Source organism: Marmota monax, unplaced genomic scaffold (genome assembly GCF_021218885.2).
Source record: "Marmota monax isolate L192 unplaced genomic scaffold, Marmota_monax_Labrador192_F-V1.1 WCK01_AAM20220418_F8-fsc00023, whole genome shotgun sequence".
Classification (NCBI taxonomy): Eukaryota; Metazoa; Chordata; class Mammalia; order Rodentia; family Sciuridae; genus Marmota; species Marmota monax.
The window spans coordinates 6,091,108-6,106,719 of NW_026692907.1; the positions used below are offsets into that span (position 1 = coordinate 6,091,108).

A 15,612-nucleotide genomic window follows, 5' to 3' on the forward strand; every position below is an offset into this window, starting at 1 on the left:
TCTAGGCAGTTAATTGCAGGGATTCCCAGGACACACTGTCCATTCCCCTTTATACCATGAACTACACCATATTGTAATTTTCTTTTCCCCTGGATGTACTCACCCCCTCCCCTGACCCTTAGACTTCCTACTCTAATGTTTCAACTGAGAAACTCTCTTCTTTATATCCCCATCACCCAGCATTGGGTGGGTAAGGTGGGATTAGCAAGAGATTATAAAATGACTGATTGAAGAAGTGAGGATGGGATGTGTCGGTGTCGGGTTTCTTAAAAGAAACAAACTGAGTAGTTCATGTTAAGCCAATTGTGCTGGTCAGCTTTTCATCACTGTGACCAAAATACTCCACAAGAACAATGTAGAGGAGGAAAAGTTCAATTTTAGGCTGATGATTTCAAAGATCTCCGTGGTCTGCTAAGTCCATTGATCTGGAGCTGCTTAGCTCATGACAGTCAGAGGGAGAGAGAAGAGAGACAGCGACAGAGACAGACAGACAGACACAGACAGAAAAAAGAGAATATGAATATGCAGTCAGGAGCCAGGAACAAAATATATTTCCCCATGGGAGCCTCCCTGCTAAGTGCCTCCACTTTCCCCAGGCATGTCCTACTTAACTACAGTTACCACCCAACTATCCATTTAAATTTTTAATCTGTCCAGAGGATTAATCCACTGATTAGGTTACAAACTCTTATAATCTAATCCTTTCACCTCTGAACATCCCTGACATTCCTTATTGTCTAACACATAAGCTTTAGGGAGAGATACTTTATATCCAAAGGGATAAATCAAGGGAACAGAATGCTGGTAGACCATCCGTTAAAGGAAAGATTTGACCAAGTGTAAACCTAGTCTGATAATCCAGGCAGAGTGGAGGTGTGGAGCTGACAAGGTTACTGGTCAGGAACAAAAGTACAGAGACCACAAAGACTGCAGTGGGCAGAGCCTGCTTGCTGGATCCAGAGGCCCCTGATGCAAAGTCCAGCTTTGTTTCTTAACTGCATGACTATGGGCAAGTCATTGAACTGTTCTAACATGTAATTGCTTTGTTAGTAAAATGGGATATTATTAACTAATTGGTAGAAGTGTGTGTGAGTTAAATGAAGAAACTCATGTGGAGAGCCCACACCAGGGTGTGGTACATAGTAGTTGCTTGACAAATGATAAAAATTTCTATAACCAGAGGGTCTCAAATGTTTTGGAAGGCTGCTTAGGTTGTTCGGGTTTAGTTCTCTGGATCCCTGAAGGACTCCTCCGAAAACCTGAACAGATTTAGAAACACTGAATCTGCCAGAGGGAGGCCTTCTAGATCCATTGCAGCCAAGAGAAATTGTCATAGCATTAGAAATGTGGAGTTTTATTTCCTTTAAAAAATTACATTAGCGCTCCTTGGAGTTCAAATGAAATGCATTCCCATGATAATACTCAGAGCTTAATGTTCATAACATTTCAGAATAAAAAAAAATCAGTTCTTTATTTACTTTGTGCTTATTAAACAGAAAAAAGATGAAAGGAGCAAATAGAGGAAAGACAACCAAGATTATTTCCAATTTCTCTAGATATCCCTTGCACCTGGATGCTTTGATCATGCCGTAGAAAAATCTGGGGGTACAATGAGGCTCAAAAACAAAAGAGAAAAAAGTCACTCATTCCTGTCATCCAGATGTTTCATTTGTAAGGTAACGAATAGCCAAAGGACCAAATATCTGGGGAACTGACTTCAGATTTCAATTGTCTTAAATTTTCATAGACCTGAAGAATCATAAGTACAAGAAGACCTTGAGAGGTCATCCGGAACCTGTGTAAATTTTAAAACTCTTTAGCTCAATTGTTTTTGAGAACGATGGAAGAGGAAATTTTATAACCTGCCTGAAGAACTCATTCAGGTGTTTGACAACCCTTACCTCAGGAAAATTGTCTCTTAGCACTAAGCTAAGTGATGCTTTCTGCTGAGAAAAAAAAATGCCAGTTATTTGTTTCACCCACATGGTAGATAACTTGTGGTCTACTCATATAAAAAGGAGAGGATAAGTTAGTAAGAGATAGTAAAAGTTAACTTTGTCCTTGGAATCCAAAGAACTGAGTTCAAATCTCAGTGCTGACCCTCACTAGCTATATGACCTCAAGATAATTACTTTTCTTGTGTGACTGCCATTTTCATTTGTGCAAGAATGTACCCTGGGCTCAAAGCATGTTTAGGGCACCATACAAGGAGTAAGGTGGAATGATGACCAGGTTGTGGTATTATCATGTATTCTGCTGTTTTAAGTACTACAATACCTATGTATTTGTTGGTGTGCTACTTTAATTTTCTTTAACTCTGAAATTAAGTTAATATCTGTAGAACAAGATTGAGGATTTCATTATTCAAATTATATGAAAAGAGAAATTGATGCAAAGTGCACAAGTCTAGACGTGTCTTAAGGCTTTGCAAATTGCAATAAGTAACTAAATTGTAGCCTGGTGAGACTCCTGTTGAATGAATGCTTATTATTGCAGTTCAAAGAATTTCCAAGAAAGCAGAAGATGAAGGTGGCAGTGTGGAAATGAACATAGGGACTTGGATCTCAGAGTTGCCAACTATCCATGATATAAATACACAAGATGTAGACCAGTAAAATGTTTTCTTTGGTCGGGTCAAGGGGAAGTACAACTCCTTATCATTTATAGTCCTTGTTGGGATGGGCATGGGATAGGCAAACAAGAATTAAAAATAATAGTAACAATAATAATAATAATAATAAACAAAAACAAAAAAAATATCAAATAAGAAATGTTATTATTGAACAATGAAATTCAGAGGAAGATATTTGGGGTAAGCTCTCCAGTGTCTCTTTCTCATTCTTCTGACTGTTCAGAAAATCATCAGAAAGACTTTTTCAGCAGCAAAAAAAGGTGTGCATGAAGATATGTTTCAACTTGACTGTATCACTGACCCACTTTGTTTTTTAGCTAGCACATTTTTTTAAAAAAGCAAATAATATTCTGATTTTTAACTTCTATAATTAATTATATTTTCCTAATTGATGTGCTATTTATAGTTGGAATCTTCATCTTTAGTGACTTTTATCTCCCAATTTATATTATAGTTATAATTTCCCTAATGTTTATATTGGTATGTCTTTTATATCTCAAGTACATTAAATAATTTAGTTTCTTTGAGCTTTTTCTTTTATAAATTCTACAAACTTTCAAAATAAAATATTGATAGTATGTAAAATAAACACTGAAATAACATATTTCTTATCTTGCCTCAACACTGAAAATGCTAAGACAGGTCAATCAAATTGAGAGGAACATGACATCAAACAGGGAAATGTACCAAGACCCAATGAAGGGGTCAGTAGCCCAAATCAGCAAGGGCAAGGAATCTGCCCTTGGCTGGCACCTCCCCTGCTGCTTGTTAGCAGGACCTGGGGCTCTTGGGTAGACTGTGAGCAGGCATCAACCTCAGGAGAGACATCAGAGTTATCTGTCAGTGAGGTGGAACGCAGTGCTGTCTGACATGACAGATATTTCATTGTGGCATCAGAGGGAAGAGATTTCAATGAGTAGGAAATTATTGCCTATGGTATGTGGGACTCAGGGACGCCAAGCACCTGTTATGCCTAAATTGCAGAACATTGTAAGTTTTGAACATTAGGGTGTCTCTAAGAGCCTCCACACAATACATGAGGACTTGTTATTAGAGGTAGTTTAATAGCTGCCATTCAGACTGGAGTAAGATGAAATCTTAGAGTAGTTTTGATTTCCATTACTAGAGATATTGAACATTTTTTCATATATTTGTTGAATGATTCTATCTCTTCTTCTGTGAAGTGTCTGTTCAGTTCCTTAACCCATTTATTGATTGGGTTGTTTGTTTCTTTGGTGTTAAGTTTTTTGAGTTCTTTGTGTATCCTGGGGATTAGTGCTCTATCTGATGTGCGTGTGGTAAAACTTTGCTCCTATTCTGTAGGCTCTCTCATCACCTCACTGATTGTTTATTTTGCTGAGAAGAATGAGAAGAAGCTTTTTAGTTTGAATCCATTCCATTTATTGATTCTTTTTTTGTGGAGTGTGCAGTACCAGGGATTGAACTCAGGGGCACTCGACAACTGAGCCACATCCCCACCCCTATTTTGAATTTTATTTGGAGACAAGGTCTCACTGAGTTGCTTAGCACCTCACCATTGCTGAGGTTTGCTTTGAATTTGTGGTCCTGTTGTCTACGTGTCCCAAGCTGCTAGGATTACAGGCATGTGCTATCTTGTCCAGCTTGTTTATTGATTCTTGATTTTATTTCTTGCTCTTTAGAAGTCTTGTTAAGGACAAGCAACAATAAGTGTTGGTGAGAATGTGCAGGAAAAGCCATGCTCTTACATTGCTGGTGGGACTGCAAATTGTTGCAACCAATGTGGAAAGCAGTATGGATATTCCTTAGAAAACTTGGAATGGAACCACCATTTAACTCAGCTATACTACTGGTTGATTTATACCCAAAGAACTTAAAAACAGCATACAACAGGGACACAGCCACCTCAATATATGTAGCAGCACAATTCACAATAACTAAAATTGTGGAAGCAACCTAGATGCCTTTCAATAAATGAATGGATAAAGAAACTCTGTTATATATACAGAATGGAATATTACTCAGCATTAAAAAAGAATAAAATGATGGCATTTGCAGGTAAATGGATGAAGTTGGAGAATATCATGCGAAGAAAAGTAAGCCGATTCCAAAAAACCAAAGGCCGAATGTTCCCCCAATAAGTAGATGCTGATTCATAATGGTGGGGGAGGGGAGCATGGGAGGTATGGAGGAACTTTGGATAGGGCAAAGGGGAGTGAGGGAAAGGGAGGGGGCACGGGGGTAGGAAAGGTGGTGGAATGAGATGGTCATCATTACCCTAGGTACATATATGAAGACATGAATGGTGTGACTCTACTTTGTGTCCAACCAGAGAAGTGAAAAATTGTGTTCCATTTGTGTACAATGAATTGGAGAACACTCTGCTGTCATGTATATAATTAGAATAAATAACAAATAAACAAAAACAACAACAACAAAAAGAGGTAGTTTAATGTAGTGCTGCCTAGCTATGTATGGAACTTAGCGCAAACTATTTAATTCTATTATGACTCAGTTTCCTCACCTATGAAATTGTGTCAATGACACTGAACAAACACAGAGACTGAGAGAATTAAGTGATTAGTATCTGTAAAGGGTTTGGAAGAAGCCCCAGACCATGGTAAGGGCTCAGGAGGCCAACATGCCTCTAGTGGATTACTGTTCTGAGCCAGAGACTTTACCAGCACATCCCAAAGTAATGGCAAGGTGAAGTGGAGATTTTAAGAACTGTAGTGTTTATGTATATGTAACAATGAATCCACTATTAAATATAATTATAGGCACCAAAAAAGGTTATATAATACAAAGCATGCATTGAAAAATGTTAATTTATTAAAACAGAATAAAAAGTGTTAAGACTATTCTTATAGAAATTATCAGCAGACAAGTTACTAAAATAAAGTGTAATTTAAAAATCCAGAAAATAGGTCTCCTCTTTAGTGGTATTTGGGTAAAGCTTGATATGCCTTTGTCATGAGCAGACTTCTAGTTAACATGGAACCAGGACTAACCACAGCAGAAAGGATTTCAAGGTGGTTTATAGACCAGAAGGAAACATGATAGTGATTTAATAGCATAGAGAGAATCTCCCCCGCCCCGTGTCTAGGATGAAATGAAGAAGAAAGTGGATGCCAACAATAGACTCATCCACTCACCCGGGGAATCCAGCACCTGGAAGAGACAGACAGAAGGACAATGGGGCGGGGGCAGTGGCTGAGAAAGAGTGGGGAGAACATGGAGTGTGAGTGTTGTGAGGAGAAGGGAAACTCAGGAAGGCGATATTCTTACCACAGGAAGAGGAAGTCCAGGGACAATTCCTGAAATTGATAAATCAAGAAACAGCAATGTCATTGGGTTATTGGTAAAGGTGGAGTTATATTGCAGAATAAAAGATTAAAATAATGCAAGTCAGCTGGGCCCTGTGGCACACGCCTATAATCCCAGCAGCTTGGGAGGCTGAGGCAGGAGGATCACAAGTTCAAAGCCAGCCTCAGCAAAAGTGAGGTGCTAAGCAACTCAGTGAGACCCTGTATAAATAAACTACAAAAAAAAAAGGCTGGGGATGTGACTCAGTGGTTGAGTGCCCCTGAATTCAATCCCCAGTACCCACCCCTGAAAAAGAATGCAAGTCTCAGAGTGGTGGATATATGAGAAGCAGGGTACTGCCATTCTTCAATAGGAGTTATAGTACTATTTGTTTCGAATGCATTATATAGATAATTTTTTTAGATTTAAAGCAAATAGTACTAGATTAAACAGTAGTTCTTATTATGTTCTATTAGATAAGAGCAAAGATATGATCAAAATGGGAAAGGTTGGTAATGAGATTTTTCTTAAAGTAGATAACAATTACCCATAAAGTGCCTTATCTACATGTTTTACAGTTAATATTGTTCCCTGAACCAAACTGAAAGCTACGTACCAAGTATGGGAGATGTCAAAGGTATGTCAAAATACAGGTCCCGGAGCGGTACCCTCTGCCAGCTTTGGTTGTGTCTACAACCAGAGCAGGATCTAGAGCAGCTGTGAGTGTTCTTGTGCCCTAATACTTAAAGGATTGTGAGGGGAGGAGAGGGGCCTCCCCAACTTAAGCATATATCAGAACCCCCTGGAGAGCGTGTGAAAATAGAATGCTGGACCCCACCTTTAGTTTCTGATTCAGTGGGGTCTGGGGTAGAGCCAAAAAATTTGCATGTCTAGTTGACACTGCTGGCCCTAGAACAGCATTTTGAGAACCACTGGCTTGACATGTGGTGGGCAGGCCACGGAGGAAAGCTGAAAGGAGAATACTGATCTTGGAAAGGTGTTTGAATAAGCTGCCTGCTGGGAGGGGAGGGACAGAGAGAGGAATTTATGTGCCCTATATATTTTCTAAGGCTGGCATTGTAATATCTTTTAATAATCTCCCTGGCTCAGCCCAACAATCCCTACTTTAAAAAAAAAAAAGTCTGGTTCCTATAATTCTAATAATATGTGCCCAGAATAGAGCCTACCAAAGAAAGTCTGAAAAATAGATTCAATTATCCTTCTCCACTATTGAACCTAAGCCATGCCATTAGAGGTAGGGAGAGAGGCTGAGCAAAACACACATACATTTTTCCAGGTATCTAAGAAGAAAGAAGTTGACCTAATCTCGAAGAGACTGAACAATATTTTAAAATAATTAGATCATATAATATTTGTCACTATTCTCAATATGTTTACATTTACTTGTCTTATCAACTCAAACTTTCTATTTCACAAGAGTCTACTGAGATCAGAATAGCAGACACAAACTTTAAGTTTTGTCATGATTGGGGCATCCTGAACTTTGTGGTTAATTTAGGTGGTTAATGCAAAAAGAAAGTAAGAGATCCTAGTTTCAGTGCCTGGTTTCTTAAGGGAGAAGGCTGGCATTGGACATTGTAGGTCAGCTGGGTATGATCCCAGTTATCATCTCAGAGCCTCCACAAGCTCATCTTTGAAATGAAGATAATAGGGTGCATCCTTCACAGTGTTACAGATTTAATATTGTACCTGGCACATGGTATTGTACTGAAAGGATGTGAGCTCTAATTGTAGATAAAACTAGCTCTTTGAAGTCAGATTGGGTTCACATCTAGGCTGTCACTTGATTGTGGTTCCCTGGGGCAAGTTATTGAACCATTCTAAGGCATAAATAATTGTGTTAAAATAGGGATAATAATTTATAATCTAATGGGATTATTCCAAGGATTAAATAGAAACAAGTCGGATGGTATATATTCCCCATGGCACTCATAAGCACCTAACAAACAAAATTATATACACACACACACACACATCTCCTAATCCTTCTGAATATTAGGCTTCCTCATCTTTGAAAATAGAATATCTATCCTCACCTCTGTTACAGGTTTGAGGCTGAGAAAAGATAATGAATATAAAAGAAACTTCTGTTCATTCATTCAAAAACTATTGTGTATCTTTCATATGTCAGCAAAATACTCATAAACAAAAGGTATAAAGTCCCTGTTTTCCTGGAATGAATTCTGATTTCTCCCACTAGAGTACAGGAAGGGGAGACGGATAAACAAACATATAATAGTAGAGGATGGAATATTTTAGAAGGATATAAAGCAAGGTACAGAGGATAGGTCTGGGATGAGCAGGGTATGCTCTGTGAATAAGATGGTCAAGAAAGACATGGTCAACAGATCTCATCTGGGCAAAAGCCTGAAGAATACAACAGGTGAATCACGCAGATGCCAGGAGGACAGTCTAGGTGGAGGGATGCTTAGTGCAGTGTCCCCAGGATGGGTGTTTAGGGAGCTCTAAGGAGCTCAGGTTGGCTGCAGCAGCCAAGTGAGATGAGGAGAGAGTGCCATGGATCACATGGGAATCTGTTGGTCAGGGACTGAACTGTGCCTCCCAAATTCATATGTTGATGCCCCATTTTGAGGGGGGGCCACCAGTAAAGGGCTTTAAGCAATGACAGGAGGATATCTGAAAGGATGACTTGCTTTTGTGTGTAAAATATGGGGGCAAAGTTGAAAGCTCAGAAATCAGTTAGAAAGTTATTACTGTCATCACACAAGTAATGACAGACCACAGTGACAGCAGCAGAGAATATGACGAGAAGCAGCTGAATTCAGAATGCAGTTTGAAGGCAGAGCCAACACAATGTCCTGAGGGTGGAACACAGAGTATGAAGAAAAGATAGGGGTCAAAGGTGGCTCCAGCGCTTTGGGTTGAGTCTCTGGAAGAAAGGAGGTGTCATTCACTAAGTTGAGGAAGACTGTAGAAGCAGCTGAAGTGGGTGACCTAGTTTGGTCCTAAAGTTTTGAAGTTTGAGTTGCCAGGAAATACCCCATGGAGATGTGTGAGGATACTGATGGGATCCCGAGTTCAGGACCATGGTAAAATAGGAAATAAAAGTGTGGAAACCATTAGCATATGCATGGTATTTAGTGAACCAGGACAATCAAATTTCTGAATAATTGTCACATTTTTGAAAGAATGTGTGTGAATCAGCTGGGATCTTTGGTATCCTCCAATATTCAGATTCTCTACAGCAATCTCACTTACAGTCTTCTTTTTTTTTCTCATTATGCTTTGCTTTATGAATACTATATTTTGCCATTCAAAAATGAGTAAGAGGAGGCACCATCTGTCAATACTCACATATATTTTAACATATTACAGGAATATCCCGATTGCCAGATCTATTGATAGGTTTGCTTATCAGCTATTCCACACTTAGCTATGTGTTGGGTACTGTGTTAACAACCAAGAAACAAAGAAAAAGATGCGTTTCCCAACCTCAGACAGTCATGTATTTTCAACTGTGTGTTGCAAGCATAAGGATAGAGAGATGCCCAGGGAATCAGAGAATCCCAGGTGAAGAGTGCCTGATCCAGCCCACTGAAGCCAGCAAGGGCTTCCCAGAGGAGGTGTCATTGATCTGAAGGGTAGGAAAGTGCAGGTATGTAGAGAAGTTGTTGGGGTTTCAGGGACAGCCAAGCACCAGTGCAGAGTGAAAGAAAGACTCTATGTGTATATCAGGACCACAGGACATGTGGGTCAGTAGGGATCATGTGGGATGCAGAGGTTGATAAAGACATAATGCTGGAAATGGGCCAGGGCATATGTAGCTCCTCAAATTCCTTAATTTTTTAAAATATTTTTTTTTTAGTTGTAGATGGACACAATACTTTTATTTTGTTTTATTTGTTTTTTTATGTGGTGCTGAAGATTGAACCCAGTGACTCACATGTGTGAGGCAAGGACTCCACCCCTGAGCCACAACCCCAGCCCTCAAATTCCTTATAAAGGAGCAAGGATTAACTGCTACCTTAGCAGGGAGGTCAGGTAGGAGGGAGTATTGAGTATTTTAGGTGTCAGAGTCAGCTAAGGCAGTAATCCCAAACACTGGAAAATATTTGTGTATATAAGTTTCTTCATATACAACTGACATGAGTAAAAATTTGCAAGGAAACCACTCTTCAACAATAGGGAAATGACCACAAGCACGATGGTGAGTCTACCCAATAACAGTCCGTTTATTTAATGGAATATCAGTTACTTAAAATGCTTGCTACTGGGATATTCCATACCACAGGAAAATACTGATGGTATGGGTGAAATGAACCAGGCTTATATTTATATGTATAATCTGAAACACAGCAAAAATGTATAATCTAATGACTGAAGCCTGGTGTGGTGGAGCCTGCCTGTAGTCCCAGCTACTCAGGAGGCTGAGGCAGGAAGACTAAGTGCCAGGTCAATCTGGGCAACTTAGCGAGACCCTGTCTCAAAATAAAAAATAAAAAAAGGCTGGGCTGTAGCTCAGTGGTAGAGTGCCCCTAGGTTCATTCCCTAGTACTGCAAATAAATAAATGCATCAACAAATACTGAAAACAATATACCCAAGTGAAGATACATGGTTATTTTTGATATTTCCTCTAATTTCTAAGCTCCATGTCATATGTGTAGGTTTGCTTTAAAATTGAAATTCATGTATACTTCAGTAATCAAAAAGGTGCTTACAAAAGCATGACATTTACTTTTCCTTAATAAAAACAATAAATCATGTGTGATAACTTTATTAGAGCTAAATGAGGAGATAATAATCAGTGTTTACTTTGGTTTTATTTTAGAAAACACAGGCTGTCGGCAGTGCTAGGTGAGCAGCATCAGGTTGAATGGCTGGCTGGGAGCTGCAGAGAAGCACGTCCTCTGATGTGGCTTGCAAGCCTCCACTCTTTTCCACACCTGCCATGCACCCCACCCTTCTTTCCACGGTGCCTGTAGTTTGGATCTAGTGCAAAAATGCCCTTAGCATCATAACTTGGCCTGGGTTGAACCTTGTTGCTCACAGCAATCTGCATGACCTGGGGTGGGGGGCACAATGCTGAGGATTGTCTCCTCTTCGCTAATCCACGGGGCTAAAAGCACAGCTCATGCTCTTGAGGAGTCTGGTCAATGTGCTCAACTGTGGAAGACACTAGAGCAGCTGAGGAAGGAGCTTGAGGAATAGGTAAGGGTTTCCCTGGTGGAAGAGGCAGGAAGAAGCATTCTAGGTAGAAGAAATGGTGTGGAAAGTGTCCATCATATTCAGGAAACAGACACAGGCTATCCAGTATGGCCAGAAAATAAATATAGGCATGTGTGTGTGTGTGTGTGTGTGTGTGTGTGTCTGTCTGTCTGTCTGTCTGTCTCTGTGTGTGTTATGAAAGGTAAGATTGGAAAGTGAGGATTCTATAGATGGGGTCTGGGAAGTTAGTGAAGAACTTTAAAGTTTACTTTAAGGAGCTTTTCCAACTCCAGTAGGCAAAAGGTAACCATTGAAGTTTAAGCCAAGGAGTGGCCCGATATTTGTAATTGAGCTGGGTATTCAGAGGGGAGTGTAAAGGAGGCTTTGGAAACTGAGAGTAGAGATAAAGCTCTTCAGACAGGCATGTGAGTTTGAACTAAAGCAATATCATTATCCCTAGTGAGCAAATGCTCTGAGCTGAGTATTATGCCAAACCCTGGGGATGCATTGTGAAAGGTTCCTAGACAAGATCCCTGCACTCAGGAATCTTGCATTGCAGTATCCAGGAGAGGACAGGAAATGTTTGAGTCTGTTTCAGAATCCTCAGGTCATATTAGCTACTCCCTACAATGCTGCAACAAAATGCAACATCCTGATCAGATCATCCTGGATAGAGTGCCTTTCTATAACCTACAACATTCATTCTCTTAATTGTAGCTAAAAAAAAAAAAGTCTGATAAATAAACTGGGAAAACATATTTTGGAGTATGACCCCCTCCTTGGCATGTACACTTTGAAGCTCCTGATTTGAGTGGTTCCACCGTGGCCCACCGTGGACAGTCTGCAGTAAGGTGGAGGTTGGAGCTTTAGTCAGATGAGGTGAATGGAGAAGCTGATCTGTGAAGTTTAGGCTGAGCCCAGTGCCATTTTTGTGTGTGATGGAATGCAAGTTACTACCCCATTCTGGGAATTAAGTTCCTCATCTGACACAGGAAGTTGAAACACATCGGCTCTGAGCTTCCTGAGAGCTCTGATTTCATTTGTTTTTCTCAGACATGCTAATTTGAAGGGAATGCATCCAGTGATGTAATGAACTCCTATTAATGTTTTGGATCTATTATGTAATCTAAATGATTTTAGATCTATTAGATCTAAATGTATCATACTTATATTTCCTAACCTTTTACACTTTACCAAATATTTCACATTTATGGCACCACATACTCTTCACAACCACCTTTTAGTCCTGTGTTTACAGGTAAGGGAATGAAGGCAAGTGAAAGAGAGAAATCAAGGCCACACAGCCAACATGTATTAAAGGGAACCTTCAATTGACTTTTTAGCTCCAAAGTGGGGCCTTTTATTTACTTCAAAAGCTCCCTGCTCTCCCTGAGCTCCTATTCCCCTGTTCTAATCAATCCATGTTTAGGATGTAACAACTCAAGTAGGATATTAGGTAAGTTAAATGAGTTCAGTTCTAAGGACTCACTAAAAGAGAAGAATGACTACATCTTATCGAACTTAATTTGTGAGCCATCTGGGAGCATTACCTTCAATGGGACACCCAGCGTTAGTGTCCCCAGCTAAGAGACACTGATAAATAAGGACACTGGCATTAGAACCACATTAGGGACATGTGTTAAACACAGGGAGGTGAAGAATCTAGAGACCAGTAAGCTCTGGATGGTCTTTCTGTTTCCCTTGAAAGTGCTTATAGGGAGAGTCATACTTGGCTTAAACAAAGTCTGCTGTCAGACAAAATTCCCATAGAGATGTCCTTCAGAGGACATCATCCTGGAGCAAACTGAACACACTAACCATGTTTGGCACTCAAAGAGTTTAATCCTGGTGATCTGCACTCAAACTCACCCTTGGCATTAGTGACTTTTACCAAATACCTAATTTTGAGTCTGAATTTTTCACCCCTGAAACATAATCATCATTTCCTCGAAGGCTGCTATAAGGACAGATGAGCAAGCTGAGGCTTGGGAGTGGACAGGAAGGGTAAGTGGAGGTTGGCTCATTGCACAAGAGCCAAGTAACAGAGCTTTCTAAAGCTTTGCCCAAGTTTCTGTCTTATTCCATGTTCCTATTCTGCTGTTATATTTGACTTCCACTAAGTTCCCGGCTTCTCTATGTAAGAATTTCTAAGGTCCTTAATTTAACTTTCTCCTAGTGCCTCTTTCTGTGGTTCAGTCTACCCAGCGTCCTCTCTGAATTAACACTGTCTGACTTATTTGCATCTAACACCTAGCTTTCAGGACAGCTCCTCTTTGACTCTGGCTACCTGCATTCAAATATTTCCCTTTGCACTTTAATTATCAATCCTTCCCTTCCGCTCCCCTCCCCTCCCCAATCCTTCCCTCCCCTTCCCCAGTCCTCTCTCCCTTCCCTTCCCTTCCCTTCCCTTCCCTTTCCTTTCCTTTCCTTTCCTTTCCTTTCCTTTCCTTTCCTTTCCTTTCCTTTCCTTTTCCTTCCTTCCTTCCTTCCTTCCTTCCTTCCTTCCTTCCTTCCTTCCTTCCTTCCTTCCTTCCCAGAAATCTTTACAGGACATCCACCCAATTATAGGCTCTAAGGTTTGAGGGAATAGTGGATGAATCACAGATTTCATTCAGAAAGGTCTGGGTTCAACTTTTAGTTCATAAAGTCACCAGCTGTGTGGCTTTGAAAAAACTGACTCACTTTTCTAATCCTCTACTTTACTTATAAATGTGGACAATAGCTTCCTTACATGTTTGGGCTAAGATTTATCATCATTAGCATATTAGGGTGCTCTGTAATTTTTTTTTAAATTCTAAGTGCTAGAAATAAAGATGCATAAAAAAATCCCCCAAATCGTGGTCCTAGAATCATAGGAAAATATAAAGAGTAAAGAAAAATGCAAACAGAAAAATATAAAGTTATCCCTTTGGCTCCATGGGGCATTGGTTCCAGAACCTCTAAAGATACTGAAATCTGTGTACGCTCAAGTTCCTTATAAAAAATGATGAATCATTTGCATGTGACCTGAACAATCCTCAGATATGCTTTAAGTCATCTGTAGATTACTTATACTATCTAAAACAATGTAAGTGCTGGGTAAATAATTGTTATTACTGTATTGTTTAGGGAATAATGGCAGAAAAAGTCTGTAAATGCTCAGACATATACAACTTCAACTTCTCTATTATTCATTAGAATGGTTGCATTTGTATATACTTAATTTCATCAGTTGTATCATTTTGAAGTCTCTTAATGATAGCTTTTAGATTTTTTATTTGTAGTTGGCTTTATAATAGGTTGTTTTATTATGTCTACTCTGTTTTTGCTGTTTTGTTTTAAACTGGGTTGAGTAAGAAATGTTTAATCATTCTTTCATAGTTAAATATTTGCCCTTTTTGATCAGCTTTGTAATATTTTGTACTTGAAAGTAATTTTAGTATGTGATCTATTTTAAAAGGAAATACTATACATTTAATTTCTTCAATTTTTTTTAGTTTAGGAAAGCAGTACTATGGTAGATCCTGAATAATAAAAAATAAGAGTATCCTTCTTACTAGCTGACTTCAACATATAGTACAAAGCTAAAGAGGAAAAACCAGCATGGAAATGGGGCAGAAAATAATAGACACCTAGACCAATGCAACAGAATAGAAGACAGAGAAATAAATCCACACACTAAAAGTCAACTGATTTTCTGTAAAGGCACGGAGAACAGACATTGAGGAAGTGATGGTTTCTTCAATAAATGGTGCTTGGAAAACTGGATATCCACATTCATGAAAATGAAACTGAACATCTATCTCCACTGCATGTAAATATCCACCCAAAATAAATTAAATTTAAATGTGAGATCCCAAATTTTGAAAGTACTAGAAGAAAATACAGGGGGAATACTTCATGGCATTGGTCTAGGCAATTTTTGAGGGGGGGTATAAGACCCAAAAGTACAGGTATAAAAGCAAAAGTAAACTAACTGGATTACATCAAACTAAAAAGCTTCCATACAACAGAGTAAATAATCAACAAAGAGACAACATACAGGATAGGAGAAGATCCTGGCAAACTAAGCACCTTACAAGGGGTTCGTATCCAGACCATGTGAGGAAGTCAAGCAACTCAATAGCAAAAGATCAAATAATCCCACTTAAAAATGGGCAAACTACTTGAATCAAGGCATTTTTCAAAAGGAGACATACAATGGGCAATAATATATGAAAAAATCCTCAGCATTACAAGATGAGAGAAATGCAAACAGAAACTATAGTGGGGGCTAGAGTTGTGGCTCAGTGGTAGTGCACTTCTCTAGCATGTGTGAGGTACTGGTTCATCCTTAGCACTACATAAAAATAAATAAATAAATAATATAAAGGTATTATGTCCATCTACAACTAAAAATATTTTAAGAAAACTATAATGTGTTATCACTTCACCTCAATTACTGTTATCAGAAAGATAAAAAAAATAACACTAGCACTACAGGTGGGGAAATGGGAACCCTTATACAATGTCAGTGCAAATGTAAGTT

The 15,612-nt window shown here is 39.2% G+C and overlaps 1 protein-coding gene across 2 annotated transcripts in view; it reads right to left on the reverse strand.

Moving 5' to 3' along the window:
• The window catches only part of Dab1 (DAB adaptor protein 1), a 1,164,537-nt gene that overhangs the window by 608,135 nt on the left and 540,790 nt on the right, over positions 1-15,612 (reverse strand). The gene's annotated exons all lie outside the window — the stretch shown is intronic.